The sequence below is a fragment of the Mus caroli genome, unplaced genomic scaffold (genome assembly GCF_978045245.1).
Source record: "Mus caroli unplaced genomic scaffold, Mus_caroli_1 scaffold_1, whole genome shotgun sequence".
Classification (NCBI taxonomy): domain Eukaryota; kingdom Metazoa; phylum Chordata; class Mammalia; order Rodentia; family Muridae; genus Mus; species Mus caroli.
In genome coordinates, this window is record NW_028227256.1 from 130351474 (window position 1) to 130370446 (window position 18973).

The 18973-nt window shown below is 46.8% G+C and overlaps 1 protein-coding gene and 1 long non-coding RNA gene across 9 annotated transcripts in view; one reads left to right on the forward strand and one right to left on the reverse strand.

Annotated features, from left to right (window-relative positions):
- The window catches only part of Atp2b4 (ATPase plasma membrane Ca2+ transporting 4), a 96880-nt gene that overhangs the window by 67459 nt on the left and 10448 nt on the right, over nucleotides 1-18973 (reverse strand). For 6 of the 8 annotated variants that reach the window (XM_029477631.2, XM_029477616.2, XM_029477600.2 and 3 more), the window contains exon 2: nucleotides 12936-13117. The exons of 1 other annotated variant lie outside the window; for it this stretch is intronic. The gene's annotated coding sequence lies outside the window, so the exon portion shown is untranslated. The remainder of the gene's footprint in view (nucleotides 1-12935; nucleotides 13118-18973) is intronic. One more of the 8 variants, XM_029477607.2, reaches the window with a different exon arrangement.
- LOC110299518 (uncharacterized) lies at nucleotides 5210-11232 on the forward strand. The gene is made up of 4 exons (XR_002378473.2): nucleotides 5210-5270; nucleotides 8710-8804; nucleotides 10639-10827; nucleotides 11035-11232. It is a non-coding gene; the product is annotated as an uncharacterized LOC110299518 (long non-coding RNA).

The following is an 18973-nucleotide window of genomic DNA, read 5'->3' on the forward strand; positions in this document are numbered from 1 at the left end:
CAGCTACGGGGACACTGAGGGGTTGTGTGTTGAAAGGGTGAGCGACAGAGGAAGAGTCAGAGGAAGGAAGGAAGATCGATCTCTTTCTCAGGGAACCCCCAGTCTGGAGAAGTCTGAATGATGGAACCAGGGTGCACTGTAGGAAGAGAGCCTATGATTAGCGTGCACACAGGCAGACAAGGGGAAGGCCTGGAGAGACGAGAAAACCAAAAAAAAAAAAAGCTCCAAGACCTTTTTAAAAGCAGAGAGAAGAGGCTGCTGACCATGACAGCAAGCATATTTCCTGGGACAGGCAGGCTTTAAAGCAAGATGGAGACCCTAGGGAGACACTTCCCTGTGTAGCACTCCTGGTGCCTATTTGATGGCATCCATTCAGCCAAAAAGAGATCATCTCTGGAGCCAGGTAGAGCAGAGCTCATCTTTAATCCCAGGACTTGGGAGGCAGAGGTCTGGTCTACATAGTGAGTTCCAGGACAGAACTACAGAGGGAGACTCTGAAAACCAAAAAGGAAAACAAAACAAAACAAACAAGTAGAAAGAAATGTCAATCTCTGGAAGGTGGGACCTAGAAGGTTTTACACCTATCCTCCTCACTACCTGCAAGAGCTGGCCCCCACTCTCCTGCTTCCAAGTTCCTGCAGGCTGTGCTGTGTCCAGGGAGACAGTTAAAGGAGAGCGGGTTGCCGGGTAATGGGGGAGGGCAGTACACTTCACAGTTGTACAATGGAATTGTTCTCTGTCCTTCAAGGGAGGAAACGGACACGGAGGATACAGAGTCTCAAAAACATGATAGTAAGAGAAATAAGCCAGACACAAAAGGACAAAGACTGTGGATTCTATTCATGTGAAGGGCCTAGAGTAGAGACAGGAAGAAGCGCGTTGATGTCCGGGGGTTGGGGTAAGGGGGACAGTGCTGGGTTGTCCAGAAGGAACAGGTTCTGGTAAGTGGGTGAAAAGTCGGGGATAGATGGTAGTGATGGTTTCACAACAGTGTGGCTGCAAGTTTCATGCTTCATGTATTTTAACACACACACCTCCACCTCTTAAAGACAGCGAATATAAGAGCGGTACTGTTGAAGGCATGCTGTGTGTATTAGGGTGGCACAGAACTCAGCTGGGCCCATCATGGCCACAGAGGTAAAAGGCCAGAGCTACAAAGGACAGTCATTGACAATGTCCTTTGACATGCCCAGGACTGAGAGACCAAGGAGGGTCTGGTAAACATCACACAGCAAGCAGGTGACCTGATGAGGCTGCATGACCCAGCCTTGGACCAGGGAAAGAGACAAGGCTTTCTAAATACAAAGAGTGTGTGAGGTGGTGGAAGGGTGGAGAGGATGCTGGGCAAGAGAGCGAGGAGTAGAGGAAAAAGCCAGCTTTCATCTACTGTCACTTCCAAAGTCACCCCATCCCATCACCTCCTCAGAGTACACAGACCTGATTGGAGTAAGGACAAAGGAGGCCTTCCTGCCCCAACTCAGAGAATCCCTAGGTTCCCAAGAGCCCCCACATTGTCTCACTGGATGCCCAACAGCCTTAGGGGATAGGGTGACTGCCATTCTATCTCACAAGGAGAAAACTCTTGGACACTTGTCTAGGGACACACAGAAAGGAGCAGAGCCACAATCCACATCTGAGCTTGACAAAAAGCTACTCCCCCCAACCCCCAACAATCCTGTCTTTGAGATACTTTCTAGGCCTGGAGACTCTTTCCCAGGCACCAGTCCCTTCAAAGTATCGTGGACATAGGCTTGTGAACAAGGTCAAGGACCTGGGCTGTATAGCTGGCCCAAATTCCAGAGCCCTCATCACTGCCTGTTTGACCTTGGTGTAAGTAGCTAAGGTCTCTGTTTCCTAGGTTCATGCATGAAACACACACACACACACACACACACACACACACACACACACACACACACGGGGTGGGCGGGCATGAATGCATGCACAGGGTTGGGGGAGGAAAGTTGGTGTTGTTCTTTGGTGGTGCTGGGAATCAAACCCCGGGCCTCAAGCATGTTAAACATGGACTTCAGTGTTGAACTACATCCTCTACTCTATGGTTGACTGACTCGTCATTTCATTTGTTGGGGTTGGAGCCAATGGGGACCTACTTCATGAATGAGAAGTTGAGAAAAACTATATAGCATGTGGTAAGGAAAGGGAAGGGAAGGGAAGGGAAGGGAAGGGAAGGGAAGGGAAGGGAAGGGAAGGGAAGGGAAGGGAAGGGAAGGAACTTTTGTTGAATTCTAGTGACCTGGATTGGGATCCAAGCTCTGATGTTGGTCAAGTTTCCCACCAGCATCCACTACCCAGTGACCATGTGACAGGAGGAGCATGCGCCAAGGGCTGTTTTGCTTATTTCTGTAGGAAAGCACTTTGCTTACAACCAGCAAGTTCCTCAGCAGGAGAGGCACATTTTGCTCTCATCCTACTGACTTCTTCTGATCATACTCCTTTCCCTGTTTGCAAGCCTTGAGGCGGGAATATATTCATGCCCACTTAATTCCTTTAAAATCAATATGAGTCCATATTTAAGTTCCAGGCTTCGATTTACGAATAGGAATAGAATGTATCATGTTTAATGCCTACTGCACCATTATATATAATTGCATTTTGGTGATTAGAGTGACTAACACAGCAGCTACCTCAGAAATAGTAATAGTTATTTTCCATTTTTCTTTTGGATCAGAACCTTAGTATGTTTCATTTTATGTGTGTGGTTGCTTTGCCTCTGTGTGTGTGTGTGTGTGTGTATGTGTCCACGTGCACATCATGTGTGTGCACTGTCTGCAGAGGGTAACAATTGGCATGGGAGCCTCTGAAACTGGCATTACAGATGATTGTGAGCTACAATGAGAGTGCTCTTAACTGCTGAGCCATCTCTCAATCCCCAAGCTTTAATGTATTTATTTATTTGGTTTTTTCGAGACAGGGTTTTTCTGTGTAGCCCTGGCTGTCCTGGAACTCACTCTGTAGACCAGGCTGGCCTTGAACTCAGAAATCCGCCTGACTCTGCTTCTTAATGTATTTTTTTAATGGCCACATTTACAGTCTTCATTTGTGGTTCCTTTCCCTTTACTAGTTTGGAAGATGCAGTTTTCATCTTCAGAGTTTTAAAAGTATTTAAAGTGTGTGTGTGTGTGTGTGTCTTGTGTGTGCCATGGCATGTGTGTGGAGGTTGGCAGACAACTCTGGGAAGTCAGTTCTCTTCTCCTACCTTGTGTGGGTCCTCGGAATTGAATTGACTGTTTACCTGCTGAGCAATCTCTCCAGCTTTCACCAAAAAACCGTAACCTGCATCTGATACTATCTTTAACCTCTTCTTGAATTATACAAGGATCTCTCAGCTCTTAAACTTCAAAGACTCACCTTCCTATTTATAGGCTATAGCTATCAGGATTGTAATTACAACTTCACTTTTATAAAACCCCACACACTAGACATTGTTATCTCTATTGTCTTTCTCACTAATATTTAGATTTATCTCTGTGCTTTCTTCTGAAATTTTAGGTCTTTTCCTTCCTTAAGTAATTTTTCTTCTTGAACCGTGTCTTCTAGAAGTTTCTTTAGTGTGTGTGTGTGTGTGTGTGTGTGTGTCTTGGGGGAGTCTTATTGGCAGAAATCTCTGTTTTTATCTGGTTCCAAAGGGCTTTACCCTACCCACATTCATGAAAAGGTTTTTTACTGATGACAAAAGCCTGTGTTAGCAATTATTTTCATTGTCTTCTAATTTTGTGGAAAACAGCTGTCAGCCGGGCATGGTGGAGCATGCCTGCAATCCCAGCACTCCAGACAGGCAGATCCTGAGAGTTAGAGGTTAGCCTGATCTACAAAGTGAGCTCTAGGACAGCCAAGGCTGTGTAAAGAGACCGGCAGGAAAACAAAAACAGCAAAAACAAAACAAATTACATACATATGTATATGTATATATCTGAGACTGAATTTTATCAATTTCTGAGCATCTGGTCTTTATGCAGGAACTTTTCAAGCTGCTGGCAAATTATAGCACACAGGCTAAGATGGGAGGATTGCCTGGCTTTGTAAGTAACGTTTTATTGACACAAAGCCACAACTATCATCTAAACAGCTCCCATGACCACTTTCACAGCATAAGCGCACAACTGGTAGTTATGAAGAGACCGTATGGCCACAAGGCCTAAAACATTTACCTTTACAACACAAGGCTTGCCAGTTTGGCTCTATCCTCTAACCCTTTATACTTCCATACATTTTTTTATCTTCATCTTTTCCATCTTCTCTGTCAAATTTTTCAGAAAAAGTTTGTTTACTAATTCTGTCCTTAGCTTTACTATCCTATTTAAACTAGACACTTAAATGTTCATTTCTGGGAGTCCGGGATTGTACCTCTGTGGTATAGCATTTGCTTTGGGGTTCCAACTTCAGCACCTCTGAAAGAGCAAAGGTCATAAAAACCAAAATGAATGTTGTGGGAATGGTGGCTCATTTCAGCAATTCCAGTATTTAAAGGCTGAGGCAGGAGCATTACCATGAATTCAAGGTCAACCTCAGTTACAGAGTGAGGTAAAAACCAGGAAAAACCTGGGCAGTGGTGGCACATGCTTTTAATCCCAGCACTCGGGAGGCAGGTGAATCTCGGTGAGTTCCAGGCCAGCCTGGTGAGTTCCAGGCCAGCCAGGGCTGCACAGAAAAACTCTGTCTTGAAAAAAAAAAAAAAAACAATATGAATTTCCTTTGCTCTATTCAGTTTTCATCATATCTGCCTGTCAAGCTGAATGTCCTGTGTCTCCATCATTCTTCCATTACCCTGCTGACTCTGGTTATCCACCGTTTCTGTGAGTCTGGTCTGAATCATCTCTACTGCTCAACCTCATTGGCAATCAGAGAACCGTAAATGTTGAACAGGAGGAGAAAGAGGGCACTCTTGGCTTCAGGTCAGCCTGCGTGGGGTACATTGGAGAGTGTAGGAGTGGGAGTGGTGGATAGTGGTGGGGGAGAGAGAGAGGAGAGAGAGAGGAGAGAGAGAGAGAGAGAGAGAGAGAGAGAGAGAGAGAGAGAGAGAGAGAGAGAGAGAGAGAGAGAGAGAGAGAGAGAATGAATGTGTGTGTGTGTGAGGTGTACAATGAGGGGGAGGTTGGTGTGGGTGGGGCAAGTGGTAGAGGAGGGGTGTAACAAAGAAGAGAGGGAGGGGAAGGGAGGGAAGGGGGTATTAACCATGTGTACGGTCAAAGCTACCAATCGTGGCGAGGCCCTCTGACATGAACTCCTATTGTCAACACAGCTTTGAACACGTGAGCCTAACTAGACTTTTATCAATGAATGAAATTCTCGCGAGAGAATGATGTGGTTGGGAGAAGGCATAGCCAAGGCAAGCAGAGCCGTTCTCCATTACTGAGTTAGAGGCATTGAGGCAAGGGTGCCAGGAAGTTGCGGAGGCCTGGTCTCCCTCTTTGGGTGGGGACTGTAGAGAGTCGTTACATTTCACAATGGAAGGCGGCTCAGTTGTTCCCACAGGCCTGAGTGCGCATCTCCTCTGGGATCCACAATAAAACAACCTAGGGCAGAACACAAAGCCCTTCCAGGTCAGACTTGTTGCAGTCTAAACGGAGACCAACCCCACGTAGGCTCCGGAGGCCCGGGGCTGTGACTGGTGCAGAAGACTGGTCCTATGAGGATCTAGCTGCCGCCCTTGCCTTGGGCGGGCACGCAACGTCTGGATCTGCTGCTCCCTGCCCGCTGCTGCAGGCACCCTGGTGCAGCTGGCTCCCAGCACTGCTGAGGATGGTGAGCAGCTAGGGAAACACAGGCCTAAGCCCCTGAGGCCTGGCTCAACCCAGAAACCCAGAATAACTCGACTAGCTCCACCCTGGCAGCAGTGATTGCTCAAGAAAGGAACCTGTGACTCACAACACAACAGCCAACCTAGCGGCCCAGGCCCCACCCTCTCTTTTCCCACTAAACTCTGGGGAAGGCCCTCCCCCACCCTCCACTCTAGGGACCAAACCTTAAACAAAAACGGGTGCTGTCAGTGGCTCTACCAAGGTTTTCTCTGGAGGGCCCCAGTGCAGGCCCCAAGACTCCTGGGAGCACAGCTTCGCACTCTGCACCATGCACATGCTTAATCAAAGCTGTAAATCAAGGGATACCTGATATTAGCAGATAGGGGCTGAAAACCAGGGTCTGCTCTGAGGTGTGAGCTTCGAAGACAACACTGGGCAGAAGAGAGAGCCCAGAGTCCCCCTCTCAGCAGCAGCAATGAGGCTAGGCAAACTGGACAGCATCCCCTGAATATGTGGCGGTCTGAGAGCCCAGAATGGAAACTAGGCAGCCTTCTCCATTACCAGTGGGGCCCACCAGTTTTAGTAATCTCAAATTTTTTGCAATCTGATAAAAAAAAATCTGCCTGCAAATCGCAGTGTTTTTAATTTCCCAGAGAATGTCAGTCCAGATCTCACACTCTACATTATCATAACAATTCTCTGTGGTTAGAAGCAGTTGACAAAGGGGGGCTCAGAGGTTAAGTGGCTTACTCTCTAGCTAGCAGTACGGTCAAGAGTGGAATTCAGTCCCCGAATCCTCTGTTGGCACCCCCAGGATTCCCAGATTTCTCCTCCACTTTGAGGAGGACGTTTCTCTGGTTCAGTCTCACTGTTTACACTATAGCATAAAGAAGGCCCACTCCACCCAAGGAGCATTCAGTTTGTAGGACCTGGAGATATATCTCCCAAGCTTCTAGGGAATCAGGAGCCCAGGACACTCACTGGACAGGATTCCTCACTCCAGCCTTCAAAATAATACTCTGTACACCTGGAGCCATCCAACGGCATGCGAGAGAATTAGGGAGATCAACCCATTCACATTTCTCGCCTTGCAGAATGTTTTGCAACAACCCAGTAAGGTATTCAGAATTATATTATTGGATACTTTAAAAAAGATGAAAGGCAGAATTTAGAGCTAAGAGACACATTCTGTTCCTTCTCTTTGTGTGTTGCTGCAGGAGGAACCGAATGAGGTAATAGAACAACAAAAGACTCTTCTGTATTAATCATGGAAATCCTCAGACACTTCCCTCCACTTTCTCATCGGTCTTCCAAAGCCACCCAGGAAGGAGGAAGACAGTGAAACCTCTCCGCTGCCAGGGACAGATTATTTGGACAGTGGTCCAAAGTCTAGCCAGAGTTAACACAGCTTGTGGACAAACCCAAGGCTTCATGACTCAACCTGTGGTTCTGCCCTGGACCTGTGCCAGCATTCTTTGGATGGCCTGTATCTACCACAGAAGTCCCAGGGATGCTGCATCACTCTTGAATTCAAGAAAACCAGTTGGTTACAACCTCCAACAGGCTGGCATCCAGACTGATTCGGAACTACCCTGTGATGGTTTGAATATGCATGGCTCCGGGATTAGTAGCACTATTAGGAAGTGTGGCCCTGTTGGAGTAGATGTGGCCTTGTTGGGGGAAGTGTGTCATTGTGGGTGTGGGCTTTGCGACCCTCATCCTAGCTGCCTGGAAGCTGATCTTCTCCCATGGCCTTCAGATGAAGCTGTAGAATTCTTAGCCCCTCCTGCACCATGCCTGCCTGGACGCTTTCATGCTCCCACCTTGATAATACTGGACTGAACCTGTAAGCCAGCCCTAATCAATGTTGTCCTTATAAGAGTTGCCTTGGTCATGGTTTCTGTTCACAGCAGTAAAACCCTAAATAAGACATAGCCTAACTGCTTTTAGTGTGTCAGGTGGCCTCTTTGTCCCCACCCCACACACTGAACTCTGTGTTTGTTTGGTTTTTGGCCACACCTTCGCTCATCATCCTTTTGATATAGATAGCCCCCTCGATCTCCCTAATTCCCTTCTCTCCATCTCTCGCTGCTCTATTCTTGGATGATATTTTAAAGTTTCTTTTCTTTAAAAATATAGCTACAGATTGAATATACTTAGCTTATCTTTACACATGAACATGTACTAGAACAAAGACAGAAAACCCTCATCGTTCTCACTAACCAGGAGCCACAGTGAGAGCTCAACCCTGCAGGAGGGATCAGCCTTGGTCATTAGTGAGTAAACCTACTCTCAGGTTGATAGGGGGCTTTATCTAGGATGCCCAGCCAGGAGCTGGAGGGGCACTTTGCATTTCTAACTCCCACTTCAAACACAAGTTGATCTGGTTATCTCACACCTTCCTTTGGGATCCAGATGTGCAGAGGAAGAAACTTTCCCAAAGGCTGTCTAAGAGTCCCAAGCCTCCCTGCCTCACCTACCATCACAGCTTCCAGACTCCACACGCTGCCCGGCTGGCTCCAGATCACAGCTCTCAAGGCATAGGCTATGGGTCTTAGCCTGCTGGAACGTGTAACCTGGTCCTTATGATGTGGGACCAATGTTCACTACTTTCAAGTAGGGAAAAGTTTACGTCAATACCTCAGTATTTAACATGTTCCAATTTTGCTTGTAAAAATGTATATAGTAATCTGGGAGCAGGGTGTGTGCCTGCAGTCCCAGGTACTCAGGGGCCTGTTAAGGAAGGAGAATTACTTGAACTCAGGAGTCCGAAAATGGCCTAGGCAATGGAATCAGAGACTGTTTGTCTCTTGGTCTGTCTGCCTGTCTGTCTGTGTCTCTCTCTGCACATACATTTAAAAGAATAAAGAAATATAAAAACACATTAATAGCTGTAAATTTGAATTTATTATGACTTCTTTTAAGGCTTTTTTTCCCTCTAATTTTCTAGACTTTCTAGAACGATCTTGAGTAGAATCAGAAAATAACAGACTGTGGAGTTCAGGAGGCATGGTTTGAATTCGACAGCCTTCAGCCTGCACTCAGGTGAGCTTGGTTAAAGTGTTACTTTATTTATTTATTTATTTATTTTGCTTTTGTGTCCTTTAAAAGGGAGGATGGGTATGACACCTTCCTTATAGAGGAGACGGTGCTGTGACACTTAGCATCTGTCTCCATGGGTGATAGTGACCCCCCCCCCAGCAAATGTTAGACATTTGTATATTACTGTTATTCTTACAGGAAAAGCAAACATTCTTAGAAATAACATTTTGGATGGATGCTACTCTGGGATACAAGATCCTGTCTTTGAAAAAAAAAAGCCACTTTCTAAAAATAACACCACGTGCATTGAAAGAAATCAAGAAAACCCTCACCCTCTTCAAAAGGTGTCTCTGACACTGAGCGGAGCAAGAATAAGCAGAAAGCACAGTTTACTTGTGTAAATGGTCACATGGAAAGAGAAAAAAAGGAGAGGAAGAGGGAGGGTGTCAACAGGGGCAACAATGGGGACAAACAAGGTTCATGAAAGAAAACAGAGATGCCACGTCCTCTTCTGGTGCAGGAGACTGAACACAGATTAGGGATTCACTCTGCCGCTGAGCTGCCATCTAGTTCATAATGCTTTTTTTTAAACAAACAAAACACCCCCCCCAAAAAACTGGCTAGATCAGACCCCAGAATAACTAGTCAAACTCTCAAACAATAAGCTTAAAAATCGCACACACAGCCACTTTCCAGGGCACCTGTAATCCCAGAACCCTGGGGCTGAGGCAGAAGGAAGGAGAGTCCAGGGCCACGCAGCCTGGTTTCAAACAAAACAAACGAAATCCCCAACCAAACCAAGGGTAAGAGAGAAAACCAGAGCAGAAACACAGCCGATGTGGCCTATGGGAAGACAAGATGTGGCCTATGGGAAGACAAGAGCCAGTGGGTTGAGAAAGAGGGAGTGTCTGGCTTGGTTAGGGTGTGAGAGATCCTACTCCAGATCCTGTTGCCGGGATGACTAAAGGGCTTAGTGAGAAATAGCTCTAGCTCAAACTCTGTTTGAAGTTAGCCCCAAGGTAGACATGGGACTTTGAGGGAATTTAGGGTATGGAAGGGGCCACCACAAAGACCTATGAAAAGTAGCTGTTGACAGGAACAGGTGCTTAGAGGTAGGAGGCAGGACTGAGAGGCTGAACAGGAAGAGTGTGTCTTGTTGAAAGTGTAGTTGGGACTCTTGACTTTTTAAAAATCACACATTGCAACTGTCTCATGTCTCACCTGTTTTGTGCCAAGAACGTAAGTAGAGGTTGGACATCAAAAAAAAAAAAAAAAAAAAAAAAAGACTTGTCACCATGACTTCAGTTCTCCTGAGGAACTCTCACCCTGCTGTTGATTTTGGAGGGTGACCACCTAATGTGAGCAGGGGACAGATGGTGGTTGGGGAACTCACAGACTCCTAGCACAGGTCTGAAGAAGGTGAGACACTGAGAAGTGAAGTTTGCTCAAATAAGGCTTCAGCCAGCCATGGTGGGTCACACCTAAAATTGTAGCACTTGAGAGGTTGGAGACAGGAGGACTATCAGGAGCTCAAGGCAAGTCTGGCTTACATGGTGAGCTCCAGGTTAACATGGACAATAGGCTAGACCCTGTCTCAAGACAAGCAAACAAGCAAGCAAATAAACTCCCCTAAGTTTTCATCATGCTGGGGGCCATGGCCCAAGGTAACATGTCCTGGGCACTGATTGGCCCTGGTTTGTATGTTGTTTGTTTGTTCGTCCTCATAACCCAGTTACTAACGCCCAGAAGACTCAGTCTCGGTCATCCCAAGCTAAGTGAACAAGAGTGGGTCTCCAGGCTATCACCCAATTCCACGTCCCCTGCCTTCCCTCTTCAGAGAGTTATATCCCCCATTCGAGGTTTGCACATTCAAACGGTTGCTGAGACCAGGCCCAGAACAAACCAGAGCAAAGCAGACTGAGCACCCAGCAACAGGAGAGGAGGAGACGCAGCCAGGAGAAGCTTCACACCATCAGAACAGGCCAGTGGTTACTTAGCTCCTGCTGACCGTTGCCATGGAGAAAAGGTAGGCTGATACCAGCTAGGCTTCCCATTTTAGGGGGGGGTGGGGTGCGGAAGAACCCATGAAATTTGTTTCCATGCGAAATCGTCTTACTTTAATTTTTTTGGTAACCAACTATAATTAATCTGCAAGGTTGTTTGGGTAGGAGGGAGCAGAGAATTTGCGAGTTAAAATGTCCCTGAAGTATATTCAGCCCAAACTTCATTTTAGCCATGAAGACACTGGAGACTGGGAAGTTTTGGTGTGTTCCGGAAGCTAGAAAGCAACGTAATGGACTCAAAGCCTGGCCTCCCAATGTCTGATCTCAGATCAGTTCCGCTAGGGTCAAGCTTCTTAGGGATTTGTTGATCCACTTGGGGCTGTGCAGTGGGATGTGAGTATCTTGAAAAACCTGGCAACAGTAAACGGTTTCTGAACACTGGATGACCCAAAATTAGTCCAAAATCAAGGGTACTTCTAAGGGAGTTCTGGCTGTGCTTGCCTGTGTTGTATGGTAGGACTTCACTGCAGCCTTGGGTCTTAATACATCATAATCATTCTGTACCATGTATGCTGTCGCACTGTGTCAGAGCAAGGCAACATTGTATGAATCACCTTGGCTCAGATTCCAGACTACTGTATGTTGTGAACCGCAGTGTTCTTAGTATACATACTGTTTCCCCCTCTTATAGAAATATAATGGTTTAATTATAGAAGATAAAGATTTTTAATATTTCAGCATGTATCAAGTTAGTGTTTTGGGGATTATATTGTTATTGAGGAAGGGCCTCTCTATTATGTAGCTCTGTCTATTTTGAAACTGGACCAGGCTCACCTTGAACTCACAGATTACGGTTGATTTTGTTTGATTTTAAAAACTGTTGTTTGACTTGTTGATTTGAGTTTCATTTATAAAAAAAAACAAAACTTTTGTGGGCCAATGAGATGGCTCGGTGTGTAAGAGCACGTGCTGCCAAGCCTGATGCTCACAGTTTGATTCCTAGGACCCATACGGTGAAGGAGAGACAGCCTCAAGTTGCCCTCCAGTCCCCACACTTGCACTGTGGCACGCCCCCTTCCCTGTGTCTTCAGCACAGAATAAGACACAGAATAAGTACATGAATAAGTGTTATAGAAATAGCTAAGTTGGATTTTGTTTGTGCATAACAGAATTTACAAAAATTTCTGAAATGGCTCTAAACATACTTCTGCCATTCGGGGCTATGCATTTATAAGAGGCAGCACTCTCAGAATTGACAATTATAAAATCAAAATATTAGTCAGTTCTGAAAACCATTGAAGATATTCAATGCTCTCTAGTATCAAACCACCAGCCAGGATTTCATTCTTTATCTAAAAATAAACAAGCGCGTCTCATTAGCATGAAAATTTGCTTTTCTTTTCCATAAGTGGTAAAATTATAAGTATTCTAAGCAGAGTTGCCTTTTAAAGTACATTTCTTTATCATCTACTATCAGTAATGGATTTATTTGCATACTTATTTGACATACCTATATACTTGGGCTCCTGAGACAATTTCCTGGGCAAAAAGGGTCGGAATTGGAAAAGGTCTAAGCAGCACTACTCTAGACCATCCTGTCTGTCACTCAGAGGTCTTTGCTAGTAATTATTCAGGCAGAGGCTGATGTGCTTCTGAGCAGCGATATGCTGGCTCTGGAAAGGAAATGGGGAAATTTACTATGGTCTTGACTCAACTTTAAAGAAAGCTTTTATTTGTTAATTCATCAATGCATCCATCCATGCAGCCTTCACTGATCACGCTATGAGGCAATGTCTATGCTATATTTAATCTCGGCTGCAGAGATAACTAAAGCATCACTCCTTCCTTAAAGTAGCCCACAGGCTGGCTCCTGGGCTTGCTGAGAACACGGTACCCCCAGTAACTACAGTGCCATAAGTAGCCTGTGAATTCTCAGCTAATATTCACATCTGCATCCGTAAGTCACTTCCTCTGAATGCATCTCCAGCGCCAGATGCTATCCTCATGGACTGTAGACTCTCCTCCACTCAATACCCAGAGCCCTGGAGCTGCTCACAGGAAGTGAGAGCAAGATGCGCTTAATGCCAAGCCCCTTCCAGGGCAAGGAAGGCAAAAGTGACTCATGCATTACCTTGACCCAGTGGCCGCTGTATTCCAGCTGAGATCTCTTGAGGGTGTATACCAGAGAAAGCAAGGCAGATTCCAGCCTGGACTCTCCCGGCTGCATATCCAGTGGTCTGCTCGATTCCAGTAGCAGCTGGCAGCTGACCTGGGTGACCAAATAGTGAAGATTCCCTCGGGTCCTCACGGTTTCTAAAAAGAGCATCGCACACAGTCTGACTTCCTCTACGGATGAGAGCTTTCCCAGTGTTGTCTCTGACAGCAAGAGGAATTCGGGGCAAGAACAAACAGCAAAGTGGTTGAACTACCCCACCCTCAGCTCCACCTTCTCTTGCCAGTACTCTTGTTGCTTATGCATCAAGAAAATCCTAGCATTGGCACCAAGAAGAGAGCCTATGCCATGCAAATGGCAGAGCTCCTAGGCCACTCCTAGAAGTGCTTTGCTGGAGAGCTGCATGCAGTTGGGGGACAGTCATCGGGAGATCATGGACTATGACAGATGCCTGGATAGATGAAGGGAGAATCAAGGGACAGAACAGTGTTCTAAGCCTTACACAGGGGTCACATATCAGATATCCTGAAGATTGGATATTTACATTAGGATTCATAACAGTAGCAAAATTACAGTTATGATATAACAATGAAATAGTGAATTATAGTTGGGGTCAGCACAGCAGGAGAAACTGTATTAAAGGGTCAGAGGACTAGAAAGGTTGAGAACCACTGGCATAGAAGAAGGAGAACTAAAACTTGTTGTACACCTGCTATTGGCCATTCATTAATTGGCACCTGGTCACAGAACTGGCCAGACAAATGTGAGCCCGGTTCCACTTGACTCCCTAGACCTGTGCTCTGGTGTGGTCATCTTCTGCCAGGACAGCCTGGGTGATCGGGGACACAGGAAACCACTGTAGAGAGAGGCATTGAAGGGTCTAAAAGATTTGGTCAGCTCTGGCCTTTGGGCTGGAAACCCAGTGGAAGTTTGCATTCTTCCCCTGTCCACACAGGACGTCTGTATTCTATTTCCTAGTCCCAGTAAATGGATTGTTCAGTGTTAGGGGAAATTTCCCGTCACTTGTTTTCCTCCTGTGGCTAACAGGCCAGGTCAGATGCATAAAACAGGCAACAGAAATCGAAGGTGCAGTCTCCTCTAGCCTTTTCCACATTAAGACATGGTTCTTAACGTTTCACCATAAAAGTTGGGCCAGAAGTGCCCCAGAGGACTGCTCTACTTATTTCAGAGGTCATCCTCCAAGGCTTAAAAAATAACCCACTTCTTCCATTCAGGTCTTGGGGAATTCAGAGGGCAAAAGTTTCCCAAGAGAAAGCTACTGCCCACCCCAACCTGTATGTTCTGCTCAGTCTTTGTTCTATAGATGGATAAAACCCAGGCTTTTATGAGAGCTAGGCCAGTGTCCTACCATAGAGCTACACTGTGGCCCTGTAGCAGTCTTTCATTGAGCACTTGCTACCGAAGACATCGCTGAACAAAAATGACTAAGATCCTGGCCCTAATGGAACATTCACCCAAGAAGAGTCAGGACTGAGGATACCTTAGTGAGATGCAGCACTTGCCTAGTGTGGACAAGACCCTGGGTTCAGTGCCCAGTATCAGGGTGGAGAGAAAAACAGAACAGAACAGAACAGAACACTCCAGGGGAATCAGACTCAAGTACCTTTGTTCAGCAGTAGCCCTGAGTAGAAAGGGCACAGGTTTATATGTTAGACAGGCCTGGACCCAAAGATCAGCACCAGTGTTAGCCAGCCAGATGGCCTCCGGGTAAGACAGGACTGGGTAGCCATATCTGATTGGGCTCCACACCCCTCCAGAAGGCCACGGATAATGGGAAGACATCAGAGCTCAGCTGGAACCAACATCTTTTGGCATTTGGACTGAGAGCCTGAGCTAATTTATCTAGAGATCTGGGCTGAGCCTGCTGCTTAAGTCTTGTGCGTGTGCACAAGGGAGGGGGGAACCTGCTGTGAAGGGAGTTCTCCAAGGCCTGTGGAGAAGGCCAGGGTTACCCCCACACACCCAAGTTCTGCAACCTTTCCCCATAACCTTTTAATAAGGCCCCATCTCTTCTTTTTCCTCCTGCTCTTTTGAGTGAGTGTCTGTTCGCACAACCAGATGCTGGAAGTCAAATCCTATACCTGTCTCAGAAGGTGGTTGCTGTGACATAATTTGAAAGCAGCTGGCGCTTAGTCAACATTCAATAGATGCTGTGGAGCCTCTCCATGTCCCCGTCAACTAGTCAGTCACTCAGCAATAGAAAGAGGAAGCCCTTAAATACGTCAGGCGAAAGTTGCTTCTCAGCCTTTTGTTTTGGAAATATCTTCATTAATCTGTAAAATTTAGACTCCTAACATTGATCGCTGTCTAAGATGGGGAATGTTGAATGAGACGCTCTGAGTTAGCTACTGAACACACGGTTAATAAATTAGCTTGGATTATTGTACCCACTGCTGGTGTTATTTAAGATGCAACAGACATTGCTGTAGGTTTTGTCTAGGCAACGGGAGAGGACATGATGATGGTATCATAAGAAGGGTGATTGGGGGCTAGGGGGTGGGGCAGGGCAGAGAGCTGGGCAGTGGAGAGAAGGGAGTGAAATGGAGACGGAGGAGCACGTGGAGCATGGAGGAGCACATGGAACACAGAGGAGCACATGGAGCACAGAGGAGCATGTGGAACACGCACAGAAACTCTCACAGACACCCAGCACTCTCCCATTTGCACAGTGTTCCTTGCCATACCTAATACAGCTGTCACAGCACTACAGGGAACATAAAGGAAGGTGGCATATATGTTTTCTAGAGGCCCAGTAAGTGTGTACAGCATGCACCATCTGAAACTAAATCTACTGCCTCTGCAAGGAGGGTGGAGGGACTAAAGTGCATGGGGAGGACTAGAAGAGAAACAGAAGGCTTCCTGTAAATGTATTGTTTTCTTCCCAGGTACCGTTTGGATCCTGTCTGGGTGTCCCAGTGATGTAGTATTTTTGCCTCTATCTAAGTAGAGGGTTCTAGATGCACACGGACATGGTAAAACCAAAAAAGCCTCTCTGAGCTTCGGGTCAGCCATCCTGGGCTCTTCCTGTATTCTAGATACCACTTTCCTACCCTCAACATAGTAACTGGCATATGGTTTGCACTCACTTCCTGTTTGTTCAATGAATGAGTACACAGGAAAGCAAATGAATGACAGATTGGTTCCATCTACGAAACCGTATTCACTGTCATGTTATGGTGACCCCCAAATCAGGAGGTCACAGGCTAATCTGGCTTAGTTAGCTGCCCTGGAAGAAGTAGAGATCCCATAGCGTCCATTCTGTACTTCCTCTAATCTCTCAGGGAGCCTGCACCAAGGAAAAGGCAGGCCTAGAGATACCCAGGCTGGAGACAGGAGGTTCTGCCCATCCCTTGCCATGACGGCTGCTTCCTCTCAAGATCAGTCTGCCCCTTCCAGCTCAGGGCTCCACTCCATACAGAGCTGTGAAGAACAGAGCCTGGCTCCATTAGCAGCTGTGTGGATGAGGGTGGTACTCCCAGGAGCACGGCTCTGCATTTCTCTAGTGCTAATGACCCTGACTATCAATAGCACAGGGCTCCATGGTTGTGAGCATCTTTCATCCAAAGTGCTCCTAACACATGATCTTCTAGATGAAGCAATCATTCTCTAGCTTATTGGAATGACTCCCTGTTATATGCAGAGAGACCCTGGGGTCAGGAAGGTTCAGTGATAAGCAGGGTCACCCGGCGATGACATGGCAGGGGTGTTGAGCACTCAGTGGCAGACTTGGTAGGGAAAGAACTGCATTTTGGCCCTGGCGTTGCTTCAGATGAGCCAGGTATCCTTGCTTAAGTCTCTGGGTTGTGTTTTCTCCTCTGACAAAGAGGGAAAATGAAATATTTCCTTAACTTCATCCACCTCACAGCCTCTGGTTCAGCAATCAAGCTGCTTCCTAGCCCCAAGCCAGTGACCCACCTCCCTGTACAAGGTCAGGCAGCTCCTGGAAGAGCGGATGCCAGCTGTATCTGTCTTCGCATCCTAACAGATGTCCTACGAGGGCTCCCCACAAAGAAGGCTGTAGTACAGACAGCAGGGAGGACATATCAAAATCATCCTAATGGTCCCAGCACCAGGGGAGCAGAGAGACAGCAGCTGCTGCTGAGGCCAGATGCCATCCTGCCTGTGACACCGGTGCTGGCTCAGACAAGGCTGGAGGCATGCCAGCGGGTGGGCACAGACAGCCTCCCTCACCTGCGGAAACATCTGACTCTCAGGCTCTCAGTATCTGCAGTCAGGACTCAGCCACACAGACCTCCCTCTGCCCAACTCCTACACCGTCCTTTCTACCCCCTCAGATCCTGTCTGGCAACTGCCTCCTGCAAGAATTATTTTCAGTTGAGACAGGTCTGGTGGCACAGGCCTGTGACCCCAGCTACTTCCTAGGCTTAGGCAGTAGGACCGAAAGTCCAAGACCAGCATGAGCTCCAGGACAATTTGGTCAAGTTAGTGAGACCCTGTCTCTAAGTAAAAGATGGGCGGGGGGCATACAGCTCCAGCAGTAGCATGCCTGCTGAGGCTCTACCTTCAATCTCTAGTATCACAAAATAAATCATTATTCAGGCATGGTGGCAAACACCTTTCATCCTAGCATGTGGGAGGCAGAGGCAGGAGGACAGCTGTGAGTTCTTAGCTAATCTGGGCTACCAAGTAAGTCCCAGCCTAGCCAGGGTCCTGTAAGTGTGTCCTCCTCTCTGCCATAGGTTAGGGCAAAGAGTAGCTTGCTTTTGTTCCCTTGAGGTTCCTTCCATCCTCAAACTGTCAAGGTGGCTACTAGGGACACAGGGACAGTCTTGTGAAGGTGGATGGCAATTTTTCTTCTCCATGGGCAACTGTTTTGGCCAGTTCTAGGAAGATTACTGTAAGAATTTCAATAGAAGTTTGGACAAAGACTTGGTCAACACACATACCACCTCCAGGGCCAAAAATCTGTACTGAGAAGAGAGGGAAGGCTGGCCTAACAAGTAGCAGCTTACCCAAATGTTGCTAACCCCACTAGCCCACAGCACCAACTATACAACCCCTGATATCCAACATTTAATACTAATATTTAGGAAACTACTTTCTGTAGGTCAAAGTGGTTGCATATTTGGTAATTTCCTATGATTCAATCTAATGGGTTTCTTGGGATTTGTGGCCCTTAGTAGGTCCTTGAAGACTTGGATTTCTCTACCTCTAATCGGTGTTGACAGTTCTTGACACAGCACAATCCTGGCTGGGTGTGGTGGATTGAATGAGAATGCCCCTCACAGGCTCACATACGTGAAGGCTTAGTCACTGGGGAGTGGAACTCTTGGATAGGCTTAGAAGAATTAGAAGTGTAGCCTTGTTGGAAGATTTGTATCTCTGGGGGTGGGCTTTGAGATTTCAAAAGCCCATGATAGGCCTATTTCTCTGTCTTTGCCTGAGGACCAGATGTAGCTCTTAGTTACTGACTAGCACCGTGTATGTCTACCATGTTCCCTGGCATGATGATAATGGACTAAGCCTATGAAACTGTATGCAAGCTCCCAAGGAGATGCTTTTTTTTTTTTGTTAAGAGTTGTCTTGGTGATGGTGTCTCTTCACAGCAATAGAATAGTGGCCAAGCCACTGGGAAGTATCAGTACTAAGTACTTGCTAACTGAAGTTCTGTAGGTGGGGAACCTATACCCTGTCATTATTTCTAACTCCAAGGGTGGCTGTAAAAAGGCAAAGCTTGCTTGGTTTCCCTTCTTCCTGTCATCTCAAGTAGGTGATGGGAGTTAGCTGCAGGCTGTAGCATCTGGATTCTGAAAGTCTACACTTGGTTTCATGGTCCAGTGAGGGGGAGGAAGGCTCAGGGAGATAGCTGCCTCAGTCAAGGTCATGCAGATAGCACGAGATCACTAGGCCTCTGACTCCTAATTCTGAGCTCTCCCGCAGGCTCAATGGCTCCTAGAACAAACCCCTCCCTGTCTGCCCATTTTCAGCTTCCTGGCTCCTTCTCCCTCAGGCTC